Source organism: Podarcis filfolensis (genome assembly GCF_964270895.1).
Source record: "Podarcis filfolensis genome assembly, chromosome: 3".
Lineage (NCBI taxonomy): Eukaryota > Metazoa > Chordata > Lepidosauria > Squamata > Lacertidae > Podarcis > Podarcis filfolensis.
In genome coordinates, this window is record NC_139606.1 from 65285560 (window position 1) to 65309004 (window position 23445).

General features: G+C 39.9%; 1 protein-coding gene across 2 annotated transcripts in view; it reads left to right on the top strand.

Annotated features, from left to right (window-relative positions):
• Positions 1 to 23445, top strand: part of SASH1 (SAM and SH3 domain containing 1) — a 540145-nt gene that overhangs the window by 202532 nt on the left and 314168 nt on the right. The gene's annotated exons all lie outside the window — the stretch shown is intronic.

Below are 23445 nucleotides of genomic sequence, written 5' to 3' on the forward strand. Positions count from 1 at the left end.
TGTTTTGTATGTTTATCCTTTGTTAAAAGGTCTAATAGTAATGGACTCTTAAAGACAAGTTAAGGATTGAACTACTATTTAGAGACTCTTTAGGCACATAGCAATTAGGAAATAGTTTTACTGCATCATTAGAGGTTTAATTCTTACAAATTTAATACCTTGTGGAAAACCACACAGAGTATTCTGTTTCCAATGTTTTCTCTTACAAACCAGACTTTTCACTTTTATATTGTCCATTGTTACTGTCAGGGAACTGACATCGGAGCCCAGAGTGGAGGTAGGGCTCTCCAATGATGCAGGAGAAGGGACCAGCAGGGAGAGGGAGAACACTTCCCTTGGGGAAGGAAATCGGCGTGACACCAGGAAAGAAGGGGAGGAGGGAAGGTCTTCGGAGAGAGGGCTCCAAGACCCTTCCACAGGGTCCAGCGGGGAGAGCCCAGGACCTCCGCTGGCCACGCCCACTCTGCGCAGGAGACTCCCGCGCAGAGAGGCTAGGCGGAGACTTGGCGTCAAACAGCTTTTATGTTGGAAGAAGTTCAGGGAACGCCCACTGACGGATTCTGCCAGTGACTGAGACAGTCGCCTTGTAAGGGCTGTCAAATCAGGGAAAGGTTTAGCTACCCCAACAGCTGGGAGCAGTTTGGAATTTACGCACAAGCAACCCCAATTCCCATTACAGTTACTAACCATACATGGGGGGAGGATGAATCTAAGCCATAACCATTCTGAATACCTTAAAAATAAATTCATCAGGCATTTATGAATCTTGAAGAAGGGTTATTTTTAAAGCGTGGGCCAAATTCTCATTTTTTCATGATAATAAGTAACTTGTCAAGAATAATTCAAACTTCTATGAAGTGAGTTGGGGGGCATTGGTTCTGCTTTACAAAGAATTGCTTTCAGCAATACATCCTTGTTTTGGCCATGGATATGTACGTGGTTACAAATGTCATTAATTTTAATTATACATAGCTTGTTATAATTTTCAGTTTCCTATTCATTTTGACTCTCACATGCCAAGCTTCTGGCTCTTTTGCTCATGTGTACAATTCTATTTTGAAATCATTATTTGTTACCACGTAATGAAACTTTGGAAAATTATCTTTAAATGATAGGGGACATATTATTTATTTATTTATTAAAAATGAGTGTAGGTTGAAATTTGCATGGAATTACCCTTTATCATTTACTGGCTTTAAATGCACAACATGATGAATGGGATTCAGCTAATGCATGCCATCAGTGGAAACCCGAAGCAAGTACTTCCACATGCGCAATGGGACTCCCCCCACCCTCCTTTCCTGGCCTCTGTCCCCTCAAATTTGCTCTAGGGCAGGGGTCCTCAAACTTTTTAAACAGGGGGCCAGTTCACTGCCCTTCAGACACTGTTGGGGGGCCAGACAGGAAGTTTTGGAAAGTGAGCTGTCACGCTTGTGGGAGCTGGGTGCCTCAAAAGCTGGGAGCCTGCAGGACCTGGCCAAGAGCGGCGTACACTGCCCAGTGCACCTCTTCAAGGAGCACGGAGATGGACAAGGACAAGCTGGTGCCTCACCTGCAGCTGCCACCCTGTGCGGGCATTTCCGCCCCTTCATCCTTCTGCTCCCCAGAGGTGAAGGCCGCTGTCTGGGCCATTTCACCGCCGGCCTCATCGTCCTCCACCATCATGTCGGCTGGCAATGGGAGTGTGGCGGCGGTGTCCCCGCCGAGCCCTAGCCCGGGCCAGCTGTCCTCCAGGAACTCCAGAGCAGGGAAGTCAGGAGAACCTCTGGAACAGCATTTGATGGGGAAGAGAGCAGGACCACCCACCCATGAGGCCAAGTGAGGTTAGTGCCTCAGGTGGCAGGATCCACAGGGATAGTAGATCCTGATGTAGATCTTCACTTACACCTTCTTCCCTGTGGGGAGGGGAGCATTTTGCAGTTCACCTGAGGTGCCAAAATGTCTTGGGCCAGCCTTAGAAGAGAGTGGGGGATTGTTCCATCTCACAAGCTGAAATGCTTGTCCTGAAGGAATGAGTGCCTTAGTGTGATGTTGAATTCCTCCCATTGGTATTAAATATGTGAATAAACTATTAAATCTTACCATGAACCATCACAAGCATATGGAAGTGTTGGTAGGGGGCATGAGAAACTTTCTTTCTGTATGAAAGATCCTGATCTACCTCAGATTAATGTGCTCTTTGTTGTGTTCCATGTGGAAAGCCCGTGATGCTACCCCATCTTCAAACCCACAATGTCTTCTATTGGTATAAACATATCCTACCTGTACTATACCTTCCTGAGGCTTTGTCATCTGTATTTTTGTTAAAACTGAAAAGATAAACTGTTTTGCAACAGTATCTGATATTCAACAATCCTGAACTAATGGGAATGACTTTAAATAGATAGCTCTCTCACATGTGTATCGTAAAAAGGAATTAAATTAAGAGGGAGATACACCAGCTGCATTTTAAATATGTATTCTTAAAGAGCAGACAAGGGAGCTTTCATCTCCTGCACAACATGCACCACCTGTGATGGGCAATAAGAGACCTCCAAGTACTATTCCTGTAAATGTGTAAATGGTTTATTACTATCTCCATACCAATGCTTTGTGAGAGGTTTTGGGGTTTTTTAACTCATCCTCCTTTGTCACCGAACAAGTAGAATAAGATAAAAGCAAAATAAGAGGATGTAATTTTAAAGAAATATACTATATCACATTTAGCTTCAAAAATAAATTCAACAGAACATGAGAAATGTTGAAATTACGGGTATGTGCTGTACAACCATGTGACCTTTTTCAACTAAAGATGGTTATTTACTACCCTCTGGGCCGGCCCATCCATGAGGCAAGTTGAGGCGACCACCTCTGGTAGCAGGATCGACAGGGGCATCAGATCCTGATGTAGATCTTTATCCCACCCCCACTTGTTGCTGATGTAGATCTTCACTCATCCCTTCTTCCTTGATGAGGAGTGGGGCACCATTCTGTGTTTTGCCTCAGGTGCCAAACCGTCTTGGGCTGGCCCTGGCTACCCTCCAGTAATGGAGGAAGTATGTCTCTAAAAACCAGTTCCTGGGAAGCACAGGGAAAGGGAAAGGACCCCTGGATGGTTCAGTCCAATTTGACTATGGGGTGCACCGCTCATCTCCACTTTCAGGCCAAGGGAGCCGGTGTTTGTCCGCAGACTACTTTTCTGGGTTATGGGGCCAGCATGACTAACAGTGCATGGAAACGCCGTTTACCTTCCTGCCACAGCAGTACCTATTTATCTGTTCTTGCCCATATGCTTTCAAACTGCTAGATTGGCAGGAGCAACAGGAGCTCACCCTGTCACATGGATTCAAACTGCCGACCTTACAATCGGCAACCCAAGAGGTTAGGTGGCTTAGACCACAGTGCCACCCCCATCCCCTTGGGAATCACAAAATCCCTGCAAGCAGCATAACTGGAGTATGTTGGGTGAAATAGTCCTGGACTAGAAGACAGACTCCTCTCTCAGCAAATTCCAGCTCCCCTCCTCCCCCTCCCAAACCTGGTTCTTCCTTTATACAGTGGTACCTCGCAAGACGAATGCCTCGGAAGACGAAAAACTCGCAAGACGAAAGAGTTTTTCGTTTTTTGAGTTGCTTCGCAAGACAAATTTCCCTATGGGCTTGCTTCGCAAGACGAAAACGTCTTGCGAGTTTGTTTCCTTTTTCTTAAAACCGTTTGAAGAGGTGCAGTTGCGACTGACCGTGCTTCGCAAGACGAAAAGCCTCGCAAGACGAAAAGACTCGCGGAACGAATTAATTTCGTCTTGCGAGGTACCACTGTATAGTGGTGCTTTCATTTTTTCTGTCATCTTAAAAATGAGATGTATCTCTTAGCTTGCAGGTTATTAAAATTCCAAATCTCTGCAAAGAAAGATTGCTTCAGGATGGAGGTCCATGCTAAGGTCCAAATTTGCCTGCATTGCTTTTGTAGTTGGGATTTGGGAGACACAGTTGCAGAGCCAAAGCAAATACTAGTACTGCAGGAAAACGTCACAAAAAATGGCCATAGCATCATAGAACTGTAGAGTTGAAAGGGACCCTAAGGATCATTTAGTCCAACCCCCTGTAATTCATGAATCACGGCTAGAGCATTCTTGATAGATGGATTAAAAAACTGCCAATGAAAGAAAGTCCACCACCTTCTGAGGGAGTCCATTCTACTGTCGAGCAGCTCCTACACTCAGCTGTGAAATAGTAAATGCTTTAAATATATTGCTTAGGAAAACAATTTATAAATAAATTATAAGAAATAAATTAGAAGGTTTTTCTGCCCCTAGAACACCATTCTCTGTTAACATAAACTGACACAAATCTTTGAAGCATTTAACAGCAATGCAATTCCTATTCATTTTAATGGTTCTAAAAGCAAAGCAAAGTTCAGTTTAGGGGCAGATTTTAAAAGGCAAAATACTGGAAGTACAACTGCAAACTGTACAGAACAAGGGCTGAATGATTTGCATGAAACCATCATGGTAGCTTGTTAGCTAAAAAAAACAAAAAGGAAAGTCGCAGAAGCTTAATATAAGGTCAGGTTACTAAAGATACTGGTCCAGATATTTGTAAGCCCCTTGTGCTGGCAGGTTCGGCTGTAAAGAACTTTTTGTGAAAAGTATTCTTTTGAGGATCTGGCTAAATCAAATACCTTGAAAATAAGATTTCACTGTTCAACTTTATTTCTTTCATGCGCTAGGTTGATAATTCTTTGCCCTTCCAGTTCCTTAGAAACAACAAATAATAGACAGCAGCAGTTCCTGCTGCCCTAAATCCCTTTGGCTGTTGATAGCATGTCTGTCTCAGGGTTTGTGCAAAGCCCTATCACTGATTGCCTGAGCTATCAAGCAGCAGCTTTCATGAGCTTAGGTTATAAATCATTTCTCTTTAGCTCTCCTAGATCTCACTTGGTCATCGCTACTCTGTTCAGTTCAGTCTTTGTCTCCCATCCATCGTCTTTGTGTGTATTGTAAATTGTTTGGGCACATTTCTCTTATCTCTGCTTGGAAACTTGAACTTGTCCCAGCAGTCTCTTAAGTGGATACGCTAAAAAAGAATGTGTAGGTGTTACAAAAGTTGTGATGTTAACTCTTTGAAAATCTAGTTGTCAGACTAGACAACTTCAGTTCAAGTTACCTCAAGAACACAGGAATGTTGACTTTTACTCATAGTATGTTTTTATATACACAAACTCACAAGTGTGCGAAACCACGTGCATTTTGTGGTGTGAAGCTTATGGAGATGCTAAGTTCATAATGAAAGTGTGTCTCCTGGGAGAGGGAATACAAGTTGGGTCTTTTCTCACAACACTAGACGTACACATCCTCATATACCAGCATGGATCTCAATATATAACAATGTGAGTAACATGAGAAGCGGCCCTAATCTAATGTGTCAGTGTTAGGAGCTGTCAGGGCTAAAATGAGGAACTCTTGGGTCTGTGTGCTGTTGTTTCATGTGGTGAGCCACTGGGATGAGTGCCCTGGGCAGTATACAAGGTTTGTGGGCTCTGAAATTATAGCACACAAGGGCTGACCGTTGGATTTCTCTTACCATAAAGGCTTCCTCCTTGGGTTGAGTTGGGACTTGCTTGGGAAAACTGACTTGTAACCCCCATTCCACCCAGTCTGTTGTTCAGCTCTGACAGTGGATGTGTATATTTCTTAAAATTTGCTGAAGTTCAAAGACACCTTCCAAATGAACAACTTTTTGGATGTGAGTGCAGAATCATCCCACACTTCCCTCTGGATCCTGGCCAGAGAGCTGATATAGATGTTACAGTTGGTATGGGAACTAACATTTGGTTGCTGCTTCACTCCCCTGCCTTCTTTGTTTGTACATTCGAAAAAACAAAACAGGCATTTATAAAAAAACAACCTGAGATACACCAATGATAACTGACCTCAATGTTGACAAACTGGCTTGAATGTGTTGCTCCAGGAAGAGGAAGCAGGTAACAACTCTTTGGGAACACAGTCATATAATTTTCAGAAGCAATGCTTGTATATACAACAGATGTGGAACTTCTATGGATCTGATATATAGGATACTTCACCACAGAAGATTGTTGGCTTTTTATTTTATTATCTGTTTTCTTTAGTTGAAGAAGTAAATGTTAGCATTTAATGGCTGCAGTCCACAAACCATATGTTCTGCAGCAGTCCTGGAAACTTCAATGAGACTCTTGTGACCCTACCCAAGAGTAAGTCGTTTCTAGGTTGCAGTTTTTTTCATCTTTGTCAAGTTTGTCAATTTTGCTGCCTCAAGAGTTTTGACAGAATGGCTTTATTGCTCTTTATTAAATGTGTGGCTAAGAAATCCACCACAGAGCAACAGCTGCAGAAAGCAAAGTAATATATATTTGCAATTTCTGGATTTGGTATAGGCTTCCTTACCAATAATAAGTGGCCTTTACAAGCCCCCAAAGTTAATATCCAAGCACAAACTTGAGAAACTTCACCAACATCCAAAGCATGCATGCCTTGCATATATGAAATTCCATTCCAGGCATTAAAAGTACTCTTATAGTAAGACCATGGAAGATGCCTAAGATGGTCACCTGATCCCAGCAATTGGCAACACTTTGCATGGGTCACTTACCTGATTTGCTGTATGGCAAATATTCTAGGGAAATATGATTGAGCATATGTACAGCATAAGGTGTGTGTGGTGTAGAGGGAGGGGTTGTACCTCTGCTGGAGGACACACCATGTTCCTTCTGGGGTAGTTTGTCCACCTTTGGTCCCCACCACACACTCAACTCCCACCCCTTTGGCTCCTAGAGGCTGTCAGCATGCACAGCGGCCACACTCCAAGAATGGCTTTGATTGGCTGACTAAACCAGAGGGACTTCCCCTGCATGTCAAGACAGGCTCTGGTGGATTTAGCAGACAAGACCAGTAGTGAGTATAATGGTCAAGAAGGCGGCGTCTGCACATACTATAGAGGGAAGTGAGGGGCAGATGGGGGCTGTTAACCTGGGAAGAAGGAAAACTCTGGTCCTAAAACTCCACTGCCTTGTGGCATATCTTTGAGAGAAGAAAAGGCTAAGGAGTAAACCCTACACAGATCCGGAGTAGAGTTCCTAAGATGGTTGGATGCCACCTTGTATGCCTCCTTCCAGCAACTCCTGCAGCTAAGCTGGTGTCAAACATATTGCACTGCTTTCCTATGGACCACATCAGTGAGGCTGAGAGGTGGGGCTTGTCGTCTGGGCAGCCCAGGACCTCCATACACACTGCCCAGGCAGGTCACTTTAGTGCCGCTAATGCAGTGGTTTGACTTCACCCCCCCAAAGGTGCACTCCATTGTCTCTCGACACAGACAGATTCCAACCATATGTACAACATCAGAGATTCTGATCTATACAGATTAGAAATCTCACCTTTTAAGATACATTGCAGGTATAGGTAACAGATACCATTTGCCCACACTTTATTTTTACAATGATTTCAGAAATGCTTATATAACTGTGTCAAGAATATCAAAAAATTAATAAAATGAAATAAAGCAAATGTTAGAGAGAAACCAAAAAGTAGGAATATAGGCAATTGTAATTACCTCTCCCCCAACTGTAGTACTATTAATAGTAGGGGCTAAGTACAAGGATGAGGGAGAATACACAACTACACTAATTCTGCCTTTCAGATATTCACAGATGACTGGGGATGCCTCCTGTACTCATGGAAGCTTCCACTCTCCCTCTTTCGTAACACTAGAATTTGTGGATATCCACTGAAGCTAAATGTTGGAGGGTTCAGGACAAACAAAATAAAGTAATTCTTTACAGAGTAGTTAAGCTATGGAATTCAGTCTTACAGAAAGCAGTGCTGGCCATCAACTTGAATGACTTTAAAAGAGGTTTAGACCAGGGATCGGCAACCTAAGGCCCATGGGCCACAAGCGGCACATGGGGGTTGTTTAACCGGCCCCTGAAGAGCCCCCAAACCGAGATGCCCGCTTGGCGAGTCCCTGCACACAGTGCTAAACTGGTGCTGCGCAGTGCAGGGACTTGCTTCCGCGGCGCCGAAAATTGTGTCTGTGCATGCGCAGACGCAGACGCCCAAAATTGCATCTGTGCAGATGCCGGAAATCGTGTCTGCACAGATGCCAGAAATCACAGGTGCACGTGCTCACACACGCACACAATGCGGCCAGCCCAGGCGAGGTAAACCTTGCCAACCCCTGGTTTAGACAAATTCATGGAGGTAAAGCCTATCAATCACAGCTATGCTCTGCCTCTACAGTGGGTGGCACTATGCTTCTGAATATCAACTGCTGGAAACTGCAGGAGGGAAGATTGCTCTGGTGCTGAGCTCTTGCTTGTGAGTTTTTCGTAGGCATTGTGCTTGGCTACTCATGTTCTCATATAAGCTTCCATATGAGCATACAACCTATGGGCAAAAATAGCTCTGGATCTAAGAATGGATGTATAAGTGTCTTCATTACAGGAGCTATGTTTTGGTCATCCTGTAATAAGAGAGCACTTCGGGGAGGGGGGATTGTGAGCTGAGATACCTTAGTAACTATAGTAACTTAGTAACTATAACTTGCTGTTATAGTTCATCTGTTTACTGTTTTAATATACAATTGTTCTCTTATCCAACTCTATGCATGCTAATATGGAAGGATTATTATTGAATAAGATTTCAGCTTTCTCATCTTGTACCTTGACCTGCTTTTATATTCTCTTTCAAGCATGTGATCCTTTTAAAGTTATGGTTCTATAAACAATCTTTAGCTGACCTCTTTTTTATACTTAAGACTATTGCAATACTAAGTGTATTTTGTTCTTCAAACAGCCATGGGAAATAGACTGAAGACATTATTTCTACTTTAAAAAATGTATAAATTTCCTATTATTAGAGGTGACGTGGTATAATAGCAAAGGGTGTGTGCCACAAATCAGGAACTTAGTTCAAATCTCACCCTTTGCCACTAATAGCATTTAGGCATTTGCCTGAACACATGAACTCTGTGCCCATGGATTGGGGTAGCAGCATGTACACAAGCCCCACCCTATTCTCCCCATGTACTGTCACCAATCTTTCCCATGTTGAGCAGGGAAGATCTGCAGAGGGCTAATACTATTATTCAAGAAAGGGTAGAATTGTCTGCGCAATCAGGGATCCTGATAAAGTGATTGCATGAGGTGTTCTACTTGTGTGAGGTGTTCTACTATTCAAGCAAATGCAAGTAAAAGCTCCCTGCCCACCTTCTCCACTCAAAATGGACACAACAGGTAGGTTTGGGAGATGCACATAGGGATATAGTGGGCAAGGCTTTCATGAGTGCTTCTCACACCCATGGACTCATCATTTGTGCATTCACATAAATGCATTTTCTCTTAGCCTAAACCTCACATCTGCAATATGGGATTAATGAAATAGCCTAATGTGGATATTATAAGGATTACAAGATACTGGGTTAGATTTAGAGTTTGCTGCCATAGGCAATAATATCCCCTAAGCAGAGCTCCACTCAGGAAGCTCCTGCTATAGAACAGAAGGTTCCAGGCATCACACCCAACATGCCTGGAAAAGGCTAATGGAAGTTCTATAAGCCCATCCATTCATTCATTTATGTGGCCTTTCTTGTCTCAGACTAATTTTCATTTGGGAACAAGAGAGAAAGCTTCCTCTACTGTTATTCCAGAGTGTTCCCTAACCTCCCAGAGCAGTTTGAGTAGATAAGGAATTGCAGTGGGAAGAGGAATCAGCAGAGTCACTTCTTTCTCCATTCTACCAGGGGATCAAAAGACTTTCATGGATGGAAGGAGCCCTTCCATTTGCAGGAGATAAAGTCTGGATCCTGTACAATCTGTGTGAGGCTCTTTGGAAACCTACAAGTTTTTGTCAACTACAATCTAATTCATCAGATGCATGAAGTGTTATCCTGAATTACATGGACATGCATACATAGAAAGATCGCAAAAAAGTGAGGTCAGGCTGAAATGAAAAGCAGAAAAGTACAAAGATGGTAATCACATACTGTATTTTGTTTTTGTTCCAACAAGCTTTTAATGAAATATAACATTGCTTCCAATGGTAATTTACAAAACTGTTTTTGATGACATAGGCATCGTCACATTGGTAAAACAATTAACCCACGTAATGTTTTAAAACATTATAACATTGTTGTAATTACTGTTACTTCAAAACTGCAGTAATTGCAGCTGCTACTCATTTTGAACACTATAAACCCTTTTATAAATGTGAGGTTCATTTGCTATTGATCAACAAGATGGAGGCTACAAGTGATGAGGAAAGTAGGCAGAGTGCATTGCAGCCCAGAAACAAGACCATCAAATGCATTCACACTTCACAAATTTTCAGAGATTAGACACAGCAGTAGCTTTGACAGTGTTCCTTTGGGGCAAATATTCATCTGTATAAGGATACTGTTGTAGTCAGTGCTGCTGGTTAACTGGATACTCAATGTATGACTATAGAAAATTCTTTACATATTTTATTAATGAACAGACTTTGTATGAAAGGTATTAACTGGCTTGTACTGTACGTGCAGAATCCCTGCAAACTGTTTAACAGAATGAAAACTTTCCAAACTAAAGCCTGTTTTCCTGCAGAGAGAAAGCACAAGAGAGAGTGCTATTGTCTGCTGCCCTGCTAAATGTGTCATCATCAGCTTTCCTAGCCAACAGTAATGAATATGGAACATCTTCCTTTGTTCAGCTATCTATCTGGTCTATGATCCATAGACATTCTGTGTGACCTCCTTTTGTGGCTGCGTGTGTCACATTTTGTGCTGTTTGGTTTACTGCCCTCTATTCTGCAAGGTCAGCACAGTCTGTCAAAACTGAGTATTCTCTTATCCCAAATCTAATACAACACACACAGCATTTCATTGAGTCACCAAACACCCTATTGCCTGTTTTTGAGGAAACTATAAGCTTATGCTTTGTTTGTTTTTTAAAGCACATTTGTGCCAGGAAATATGTTAATCTTTCTGCATGTGCAAGACGGTACCCATAGAAGGCGAATGTAGTAGGTGTACCACCTGTTAGTCATGCCATGGTCTTCTGCCTGTGCTAGTCAGGCTGCCATCTTTGGACTGCCACGTGATCATGCATTTCTTCTCTAGCACTGGCTGTTTCCACGTTTTTGACCTGTGGTGGTATATTCTGGAATAGGTGCTGAATTTTGTGGATTTTTAATTCAGACAAATGTCATGTCACTGACTCTTTTGAGTCTTTAACGGTTGGTTATGTTTGCTTTTTGCCTTTAGGCTCTGTGTTGTTAAAAGTGATAAAACACATTATTTTCTGTGCATGCAACTGCACTGATAAAAATGTGATTCCAATCCTAGAATTGTTAGGGTTCCAACAAAGTTTGCTGATCCTCCATCCATCCATTCCCAGTCTCTATTTATTTCCTGCCAATAATTCATATACCTTGCATTGTGTAATTCAGGGGCTGTATAGCTGCAAAAGGAGTGGAGAAATTATCTATTTTATGTTGGCCCCTATTTGTGATTTTGTCCTCCATAGGCAAGTTTTTGTGTCAAATAGGATCACAATATCAAATAATGTTTATAAATGAGTTGTTTTTTCTTGTTGGCTTCTTTGCAGAGTCACTGGAAAAATGAGGGTGCTTTTTTAAGAAACAACAATACATTTTATTAGCAATGAATCAGGTACAACACACTCATATTTACAAGCAAGTTCTACTTATTTAGACAAAATGCTTCCTTAAGTGGGGGATTATACAATCTTTATGCAAGAAATATGAAAATGCACTACCAGAAATATTTGCAGTCACTAGGTTATGCTCCCTCCATGTAATGGCATAAATGATAAAATTGGTTGTGAGATGAAAAACCTAGCAACAGAAATGAAAAGGCATGCTGTGTGTGCTAGCAGTGCCTCTATGGAACTCATTACAATCTCTCTGTAAACTGATGAAAGCACCAAGGAGATGAGTTGAACCAGAACTTATCTCCTAATCCATCCATCAAGTTCACCTTCATGCCAGTGTTGTCACTGGTATCCAAAGGTTATTGAAAATTCAGTATTGCACAGAACATCTATACATGTAAAGAAAGCCATTACTTTATGCAGACAAGATGCACAGGAAAATTGTGCAGCCTTTCAATATAGATATGTGTATTCTTCCAGCCTTGGAAACAAAAGGCCCAGGAGTCTCAGTTTATCCTGGGAAGTCATGGCTAACCCTGCCACTTAGGCATTAACTCCTCATTTGTGAAGTATAAACCATAACTTGTAGATATATTTTGGGAATTAATACAGGTTTTTTAACTGTATTTATTATAACATTTAAATATACCTTTACTCTGAGGAACTCAAGGTAGTGTATGTAGCTTTCCTCCTCCCCATTTTATCCTCATTCATGCTATGACTATCCCAAAGTCACTCTAGCCCAACACTCTAACCACTACTCCACACTGTCTCTATAAAGAACTATACACAACCCTTTACTGTAAAAACCTATAAATACATAAATTGATTAATAAAAACTAGAACACTGTTAGTACACTGTTATAATAGGTGCCAACATTTCTTAACAGCTACTGGCCAATATGTTGTGTGTACCCAATTGGACTTTAAAATAAAAATAAAAATCAGGACTGTATGACCTAGTAAAGTGTAGACAATTGGTCCATCTACTTAGTACTGTAATGTACTGATAATGTCGAAGCTCTCCAGGGTTTCAGACAGGAGTTTTCTCCAGCCCTATATCACACACTACCTTTCAAATTTCCCTGAGGGTGGTTTAGGGGGTTGCAAATTAGGAAACAGAATTTCAAAACATCACAGGGAATATGAAACTAGTTGATGTGCTGTTCTCTCCCTTCCCCTCCATAACGGAAGCCTGATGGGAGACAGACCAGGTGCAGTGGGTCACCAAGATCCTGACAGGTGTAAAAGGGAAACATACAGCGCATTTTGTTAAGTAGAGGTACTCCATCTAAATTGGTTTACGGAACAGATGTGATGATTTGTACAACTTCTTATCTCAGCAGAGATGCAGGGTGCAATGCAGGGAATATAAAATATTTTCATAAAGTAAAGTATAACGTAGTCAAGTTAAGTATTTCACAATTATTTTTAAAGCACAGCAGATTGTTAATATATGTAGTTGTCTTTTTCTTTTAACCTCCACTTCAAAATCCGACATGTCATACATTAAACTGTATGTTTATCCCTAGCATAGAGTTGAATCTGGAGGATCATGGTGGGTGGCACAGTCAGAATTTTCCGCAGGGAGGCAAAATCCACCAATCAGTTCTGCTGTAATTAATGTAGAATTTTTTGAAGCAGAGAAGCCAGACGGTCAATGATGTGTTCAATAACTCGTGCAGAGTTCTATTTCTCAGTAATGCTTATCTTTCTAAGGAACATAGTTAATTTCTACAGTACTCTGTAAATTATTACAGAAATTACAAATCTGCCAGAAAATCAATGCAACTAATAGAAAATTAATAGATTTCTAAGTGTGAAGGAGTGTGTAATAATGCAGATGAGTTCTTCAAGGAATGTGCAGGTCTGGAAGTGGGAGCCTCCAGCTGCTTTATGTGACATCTTCAAGTGTAAACACATTTCTTTTTCTTCCCCCACTGATTTAGTCTGCCATGGCAGCAAACAACATTTCCATTAGCCTCCTACTGTTAAATCTCAAAGTAACTATAATCACAAAAACATCCAACATGCAAACAAACTAATAGAGCAGCAACTGAGGTCATCATCCATCTTCATCCTGCAGACATATTTTTAGGTTCACCCAGGGTTTGATTTCTAAAGTCTTAAATTGTATTTAATGAGGTTGAGGAAAAATACAATGATAGTAATATGAAGTGATTAACTGTTAGTGATTTAGATCATACAAAAATATTTGTTATCTTGGTCCATTAAAAAAAAAAATCAGCTCTGAGCATTTTTCTCCTTCCCAGAATGAAGCTGACTACAAATGGGAAGCTTTAGTTTTAAACAAATGGACTATAACCTTTTATTTTATTGTTCTTTTATTTCCACATCATTTGCAGAACATATGCTGTCTTGCCTGACAAGCAGCAGAACAGAACCAAGTCTAGAGAAAAGCTTTATTTGGTCTTTATTTATAGCAACCATAATCTGAACTAAAATGCTTTCAGACTTAGGGTGAGATCACATGTTACCTTTTTATATGATGATTGCAATGATCACTTGATAGCCAGAATGTGTGAAACTGCCATCATCAAAGTCAATTTGTACATTTATTTCTCAGGTGGTAAAAGACTGTGCACAATCTGCTTATCATATAATTTTCTGCATAAAGAGTCATTTGTCCAAAAATACCCTCAATATGAAAATCTCCAAAGAGATATGTCAGCAAAATGCTACTTTTTGAAGTCTTGCTTTGACTTCATCTGGTGGCCATTGCCAAAATATCTCCAAACGTTAGTGTTTGCATGTGTTCCTTATTTTATCACCCAAGAAATAAGCATGAAATTAGCCCATGACTATACAACTCAGATGTTTCCCTGGGTATGATTTGCTTTGCATGATTTGTTCCCAGTAAACCTCAATCAAAATTTCCACTAGGTTTTGGAGTTCCAGTGTTTCTAAACTTTTTATCTTTTCATTTCATTTTTTCATCTTTTAATTTCCAAATTTTGTACAGAGCCGTATGCATGCATTGTTTGTAAGAGCTTTCTACTAATTTCTGCCTTTCCCCATTTGTATTACTTGTGTGTGTTGATTAAGCACTGCAGCAAATCACCCTTGAAATGATGGTACATATGGTTGAATCAAGATCTTTTTGCCAGGTGTTTGACCAATGTACAGAAGTACCTTTATGCACCAGTAAAATGCTGCACAAAAATCTTCAGTGCATCAAGACTGCCCCCCACACCCATAAAGCAGAGGAAGCAATCAAAGGCACCAGAAATTGTGGTAAACTGCCCACTCTCTAGTTCCAGGCTGTACTCCAATAAATTTAGAAATTTTCCTAATTTAACTGGAAACCAGGAGGAGTGGTACACAGGGCAGAGCAAGTGCACAGAACAATTAAGGAATGGAAAAGTGGAAATTTGCTCTACTCTCACTGTTCACAACATACATAGAATGTGATATGAACACTTCCATGTTGAGGCTGCCCTATTTGTATAATCCCTCATCTCTTTTGAAGAGCAATAATGATTAGTAAAAAAATAAAAAATCAACTAGGACTCAGACATTATGGATCACTAATTCTTTCTTTCCAACTAAAAAAAAAATACCCCAGAACAGTATGAAAAAAGATATGATTGTTTGACTTGTTCAGGCTTTTATTATGCTACAGGGGTGCTAGTTACCATGCATGACTGCTGGTAATAATCCTTTTGAGAAGACATCTTATCTAAATTTATGCAGTAATTATACATATTTCACAGAAAATTACTGCATGTTAAGAATAACATTGTTTCTGTATCCCATATGAAATATATAAATATAAATTCAATCGCATGATTCAGCCAAGATTAAAGCTTTCAGTTCTGATCTAATCAGAGTTAGATTCATGGTTAATTGCACAATCCTTTGTGATTTTACTCAGAAGTAAGCAGTAGGATATATTGCCTAGTCTAAATGCTAGAGAGTAGAATTTCAGCCTGTTGCCTTGGCAAATCAAAGGGACTTAGAAACGGATAACTGGCTAGATTGTGTCTATTATTTTTAAACTTTGCATAAGGCAAGCCTCCTGAAATGAGTGCTTTTTGTTGCTCTTTCTGGAGTTTCGCATGACCCACACAGTGCTTTATTCCTTAAAGGTGAACTTTTAATTCCTCTGTCTAGATTCATTTAAAGTCCAATAAAAGTGGTCAGTGGACATAATTTAGTGACACTGTCTAATCCATGGAATTTTTTATGTTATATTTTTCAGGAAATCTATAAATACAGAAAAACTGATGGCAGGATGATGCGATTGAGATGTGTGTGTCTTAAATCCCACTGACAAATATGGCTCTATCTTCTGTATCTGTTTTACACAATTAAGTGCTCCAAAATAAAGCATGGAAGCAAATTTAACAGGCTGTCCTTTCTGTGAAGTGCTCACAGTCTTGAAAAATCAATAAGAGATTGTAATCTCCCATTCCAGTTAAGGCAAGTATGGCGTTCGGACCCTTGAGAACACTGAAGGGAGCTTTGATCAAGGACTTAGCAAGAAAAACATTGCCATGCTGTCTGTTATTTCCCACATTCTCTGCAAAAGTTTCAATTCCTCTAGCCTTGGGTCAGAGAATTCTCTTGATCCAAAGGTACCTCTTCAGCCTTTTTCTCCCAACTGTGCTGCAAGGGAATGGTGGGAAGGAAGGAGAAAACTGAAAAGGAAGCACAATGCTTGGCAATTTCCCTGCTTCTTCTCCTTGGTACAACTTTTACTAGATAATGGTATGGCTGATAAAGCAAAGTTGGCATCAGTGATGAAAAGAGAGGGATAATATAATCATCTAGCTGTATGCCATGCAAGTACCAATTTTTATATCTAATATATTCATTGTCTTGTATTCAGCACTTTGTATTCTCAGCTTTTCCTCTTGGAAAACTAATGTCTAGTCTTTATGGTTGCAAAAAATAATAATAATAGTGGAATATTTCTAAAGAAATATCACAACTCATCTTCTATTTCATCTGTCCTCTTCAGCTACTTGTCTCCTTTTCCTTCCTTCTTTTTCTCCAGATACATGCTTGCCAGTTCTATCTTGGGTCACTCTAAGCCTGGAATGGGAAGAGTTCAGGCTGTAGATCTAACTAGGCCAGCTAAACTTCCTCTGAACCTTCAGGACATTTTGGCAAGCCACCGCCCACCTGTCCCACATGTGGTGCAGATGAAGTTGTGGGTGGGCCAAAAAGGAGTTTGCAGGCAGCACCAATCAGCATTTAACAGGACATTGATTCTGAGTTGCTCAGTGCTTTTAGATCACAACCACTTCCAGGGCTACCTTTTGGACAAATGGGTTGCTGACTGCTGGGGAGGTGCAAACAACTAACTTCTGGTGTCCGCTGCCAGTGTTCTCACCAGAAAATCCTGAGAATAAAAATGCTGCTTATAGCCCTAGCTCTTTTCCCTGGGGGAAGGGAATAGATTACCAGTAGTTCCCTAGCTTCAATCTTTCTGGTTTCCCTTTCTTATTAGAGGCTGATTTTTCTTTTCTTTTCAGTAAAGTGACAGTGCCCCTTCTTGTTTTGGAAGACAACCAAAATTTGCTCTTGCCATGACCACCATCTCCCTAAGAGGGAGGAACCGGATCTGCTAACAAGTCCCAACACACCAGGGGAGAATCCCTGCCTTTCTCCTGTGGTTGCAGGGAAGAACTACAGAAGACAAGTACCCATTCTAATATCATAGTCTCCAACCTGGTAACATTCAGATATATTGGAGTTCAACTCTCATCAGCTCCAGGCATCACAGATGTGTTTGCTTGGACTGGTGGGAGTTAGACTCCAAAAGATCTGGTTGAAAAAAGGCTGGCATATGTGAATCCTTACCCCTCCCATTGGCAATCTTTTCACAGTCACTTCTTTGAAAAACACACAAGCATGCTATTCTGCCAGGGAACACAAGTTACAAGTGTGGCCGCTTCATAATGAACTTTATGAGGAATAATGTTTAATGAATAAGTGGAACTCTAAAGCCAATATGCAAATTGATCATGTGCCAATAAAGAAACTAACCCTGTGCAGTCCTAGAGATGTCTAAATGGAATCCCATGTTATTAAGTTACACTCCCTAGTAAATGTGCATAAGATTGCTGCCTAAAAGGATGTTAAAATGGAGATAGGCAGATATTTTACATAATTGGCAGTGTAAGATCAAGCAACTTTGGATCTGAATCTGCCTTTAAATATAAGATCAGTAATGTCTTGTCAAAATAATAATAATACATTATGGGCAGGGTTCGTGGCACAGATGGGCAGGTGCTACTCAATACAGACTTAATTAGGCAATATTGTATTCTGCAATCTTCAGTTCTCATAGTACTCTATTGTAGTGTTTTGTTTAAAATTAACAGGGTAATTTATTAGTCAAGGATAGATTCCTCTAAATCCATTCCAGTGCAGTGGGGCATGGAGGTTAACATAAAGACCACCCCACACAATAATAATTTAATTTACTATTAAGGGTAATTTAATGTAAAGGTCAGTGAGTGAGAGAAAGGGAAAGTGTATGGAGATTTATGCTTGTATACATTTTCAGTAAATAAGAAAGCTCTTTATTTTAAAAATAGACCTTAATGGAAAGTTCTTTTGATAATATTTTTGTCTTGGTACCAGGATTAAAGACTGAATATTTGCCTCCTGCATTCACTGTTTTCTGCTGCCTGCTAATTAAAGGTAAAGGTAAAGGTACTCCTGACCATTAGGTCCAGTCGCGGATGACTCTGGGGTTGCGGCGCTCATCTCGCTCTATAGGCCGAGGGAGCCGGCGTACAGCTTCCGGATCATGTGGCCAGCATGACTAAGCTGCTTCTGGCGAGCCAGAGCAGTGCACGGAAATGCCGTTTACCTTCCCGCCAGAGTAGTACCTATTTATCTTTTTATTATTATTATTTAATATTTATTAAGTAATATTTATTAAGAGTTTAAAGATTACAAAAAGAAGAAAGAAAGAATTAAACAAAGCAAAACAATACAATACATAAAAAAACCACTGCTTATCTTAACAAAACAAAAACAAAAGCAAAAACAGAAACAATTAAAAACACATCCAATATTTCCATATCTTATCTTTCATTTACTTGTTTCGACGACCTCCTCACACCTCCCTTCTTTGTATTCTAGTTCAGTTAGCTATTTCAGCAAATCCTTTCCATCTTTCTCAGTTTTTGTCCTTAATTTATCTTAACACAGTCTAACCTTATTTTTTTTCCCTTTGGCCCATTAACAGTCTATTTTTACTTAATTCTTTATAACATTTCTCCTAAAACCATATAGCTTCATTCCAGCATCCTTCTAAGATTCATTAATTTTACAGTGTTTCTGTAAATAGTCTTTAAATTTTTTCCAATCTTCTTCCACCGACTCTTCTCCCTGGTCTCGGATTCTGCCAGTCATTTCCGCCAGTTCCATATAGTCCATCAGCTTCATCTGCCATTCTTCCCGGGTGGGTAAATCTTGTAGTACCTATTTATCTACTTGCACTTGACCGGCTTTCAAACTGCTAGGTGGGCAGGAGCAGGGACCGAACAGCAGGAGCTCACCCCGTCACGGGGATTCGAACCGCCGACCTTCTGATTGGCAAGCCCTAGGCTCTGTGGTTTAGACCACAGCACCACCCATGTCCCTGCCTGCTAATTAATTCTGGTTAATTAATTAATACCTCCTGCTGCTTCCTGCTTCCACATCCCATCCTCACAAAGCCAAGTCCAGGGTAAAGTCAGGATCAAAAAGTGATCCTTCCTACCTTTACTTTAGTATATTCTGCATAAGATGCATTGCATAAATGGCAATGGGAAGCAGGGGAGGAAATATATGCAAGTACTGTGCAGCAAACACTGCCCCATGTATGTGGTCTCCTTCACTGAAATGTTCCAACTTTGCAACCCATGAATATGGTGATGTTGTCAAGTGTGTGGATTCATTTCATATTGGGAATATTTAAAAGAATGGACACCATAAGGTAGATAATTTTGTTACAATTGCCAAGTTTCAAAGCAAAACCTGAGTTTGTGGGCCAGCAGTTTAATTAATGTTAGTTGGCTTTACAGAACAGAGCATTTGATGGTGTGTGACATTTTCTCTGCTATGTCCATAAAGCAAACTAATCCCTAGTGTGGATTTATTTAAGCCTTTTTATTAGGAGAGACTGTGTCCCCTTAACCTGCTGTACTAAGGTTCATAGTTTCAAAAGAGTTAATAGCAAGGCATGCACACCTATGTCAGACCTTCTGTTAGCCTTGCAGAAACTCTGTCCCTCCGTTTCTTGTTATTTTAGCTGAGAGAAAAGCCCAAACAGCTTAGGAAGGCAGGAATATTTGACAGGCAGCCAGGCATTGTGTCAGTTTCAGGAGAGAAATAGATTTGGTAATCTTTGTAAAGAAATGGGATGTTTTAAAACTGCTTAGGGTGCAACCTGTTTTAAAAATGGTTGGGATGGGAATACGAAAAACTGAACTTGCCATATATTGAATGGTTTTAAGATTAAAAGAGAAAGCCCACAAATCTTTCCTCGGAATGCAAGTCTGAGTGATGAAAATATATAATCTTTGATACCCTTGAGCAAAAATGGATGGCTAAGGCTCTAGTCCTAACCTCACTTACTTGGGAGTAAGCCCCACTGAAGTAAATAGGACTTGCTTCTAAGTAGGTATAGTGTTGTGCTGTAATTAAGAAACTAAAAAATTAATTCTTGCTTGTAGAATAGCTTCCTTGTATATGAACATTCTGGTGTACTACTGCTCATTGGGCTTCCCTCCCTTCATAAGCATTGTGCAGTAATTCAGAGATCTTCTCAGATGTTTCATAAACAAATGCTAATACTGCTTGAAGGGAATTGCTTCCTTTAGTGGTTTAGGACTCCCCCAGGACAATGAACAGAAAGAGACTTGTGTTCTACAGCCTGCAACAGCTCTGCCTTTATTCCATTGTGCTTTTATTAGTTCGGTTCGCCTCTCCAGACTTTCACATCACCTTCTCCTGCAACCTGACCCTTTTAAAACTTAAGATACTAGGGACTGAACCTGGGACTTTGCATGCAATGCATGTGCTTTCAACTATCATCCCTTCCACACTAAGCAGCTGCAAGATTGCAGTAGTTTGCTAACAATCTGAGGGGTAAATCATAGCAGGGAAGTAGGAACAAGCTATCCTAGCTGCTGGAAATGGTGAACTCTCTGAAGAGTTTATAAGACAAAATACTGAATCAATATAGAAAAGAACACTCCGTGTTAAAATAATATCTAATAGCTTTTGTTGATTAGGGCCTAATTGTTTGTAGCCTTTATTTATGATGCTTTGAAAGAAATCTGAAAGCATCATGGAAACAAATACATCTAAGTAAACCACCACCCATTATTTTACGTGATCAAAGTAATATAATGACTGGAGACAAAGTAATGTTTATAAAATGGCTGCTGTTGGTCTTCAGAAATAGGGCTGTGTAGGAAAAGTCAAGTAGGAAACTAAGACAGATGGACCCACCAAACATACTTTGCAAGTTAAAAATATATTGTACTGTGTGCCTACATTGATCTGGTAATTTCATGCCTAAAAGCTCCCTGTGGAAGAGTGGTTAACTGCATCTGCTGGAAATGACTTAACCCTGGCCTGTTAAGGGCACCGTGGAGGCCCAGTGAAACGCTAATCATGGCAGAGCACGTGGTGACAGTTTGAATTCATCTTTCTCCCTCTTCTGTAATGAGGAAAAGAAACAGGATCGTATAACTGCTGCATGAGATGTATCATTCTGTCTTAAAACTGAAATTCTTTTATGATTCAAAATAATTGGGGTTTGTTTGGTTTTTTTGGTTACTAGACCAAAAAGAAGAAGAGAGATTTAAAGCACTTTAGAAAGTATATACTAAATAAGCACATCTATTTTATGTTAGAGTAAAAAGCTTTTTGACACAAAAACGTTTCTTCTAATAGGCTAAATAAGCTGTGGAGAATCCTTTGATTCCATTCAACTGGCAAAACAAAATTATTATCTAAATACAGAAACTTTATCTATTTAAAAGAGAAAATTCCATGATTCAAATATATTTTATTATGTAAGCTAGACATAAAACATTGTAAGTGATGAATGGTAACATCACTTGCTAATGATGGACAACTTTGGTCAAATTTTTAATGCCTTTTGCATTGTTTATTTCTTAAAGTTATCTGAGTTTATCATCAGACAGTGGCTTGCATTTGAGAACACAAAGGAAGGGACTTCTGAGAAACATTAAACTACATTTTACAGAAGCAAATAGATTTTCATTCCTTTTTTATTATTTCTAAGGAAGAGTCTTTGTAAAATTCTCATATAATGTATTCTTTTGTTTGGAAAGCTAGTTGGCAAATAGAATATTTGAAGCCAAGGCACCTAACTGCATGCAGAAGAAGCTCCTAGACCAGGGCTCACTTGCATTAGTAAAACTTAACAAACTACAGGTGTATTTGTTGTTGTTGTTGTTCAAACTGTAGCTGATGTTATGTTGCTGAGAAAACAGAATTGGACCTTAGTATCTGTGCGCGTGTGTGTGTGTCCCATGTGCTCCTATAAAGAGAATAACATGGAATCACTCCCACATCTGTTTCCATGGGAACAATGAAATGTGTTAGATAATCATTCATGGCTGTTTCTGTGAGTGCTGGAAATTGTACCATGAAATTTGTCAAGGCTGATATCACATGCAGAGACAACTCACTCCAGTTGATGATTTGCTGCTGTTTTAATTGCTGTTTTATTTCTGTTTTGATTGTTCAACTGCTTATTGTATTTTATTGTTTGAGGATGTTGTAAAAAGCCCTGGAATTATTGATGAAGGGCAGTATAAAAATCCTATAGCTAGCTAAATAACTCACTCACTTCCTGTCTGTAAAGGTGTGCCCCTATAGAATGTGTAAACCAGATCTGAATCTTAGGATTTATTTTATACACCCACAACAAAGAACTATACATATTGGAAGCTGTGCACTTTCATTTGGACTTCTGACTCTTAGTTAAGCTCCATGTGCTTACCCAGCAAACATACTTCTATATTGATTATTTCATTACGTATGAGCAAGGCCGCTTGTGACTTCAGTCAATGGCTGTTAGTAATCTCTGGTCAGCAAGCTGTGGCAGGAAGGTTTTCTGTTAATCAAGTGATGATTAGAGAATCTTATTGTCTCCATTCAGTATTGTACCATACCCTCACAGGTGTCTCAGCTAAGCATTGATAAAAGATGGAATTCTGTTTAGAGTTACTTTTTAATAGCCATGTTTATTACACCACTGTAATAGAATCCTCCAGAAAACTGGTTTTTTTATATATCCATTTTCTGGAGGATTCCATTACACAGATGTAATATTAAACAGATGTAATAAAATACATTATTTTATATCGATAGATATAGATATAAACAAAAATCCCAAGTGCATGCATGTGTGTGGTATGTTAAGGAGAATGCAACTTGTGCGGTTAATGTGTAGAACAACCAGCCATTGTGCACATTCACCAAGTCCCATGAAGAATGTGCACATAATCCATGAAGAAAGAATTGTGGACATTTCTCAGTATATGTACATAATCTGCAACAGGCCTTGGGGAATGTGTATGTTTCAATTTTCCCTCCCCTCCCACAATTCTGATAGAAATCACACACACACCCCATGCTGCCATTAAGCTTAGGAACAATGTACAAAAAGCTTAGGGAGACTGTAGAAAAATTAGGCAATAAATGCACATTCCCCAAGACCTGTTGGGAGATTGTATATTTTGAGCAGAAAATGTGCACAATGCCCTCTTTATGTGTGCA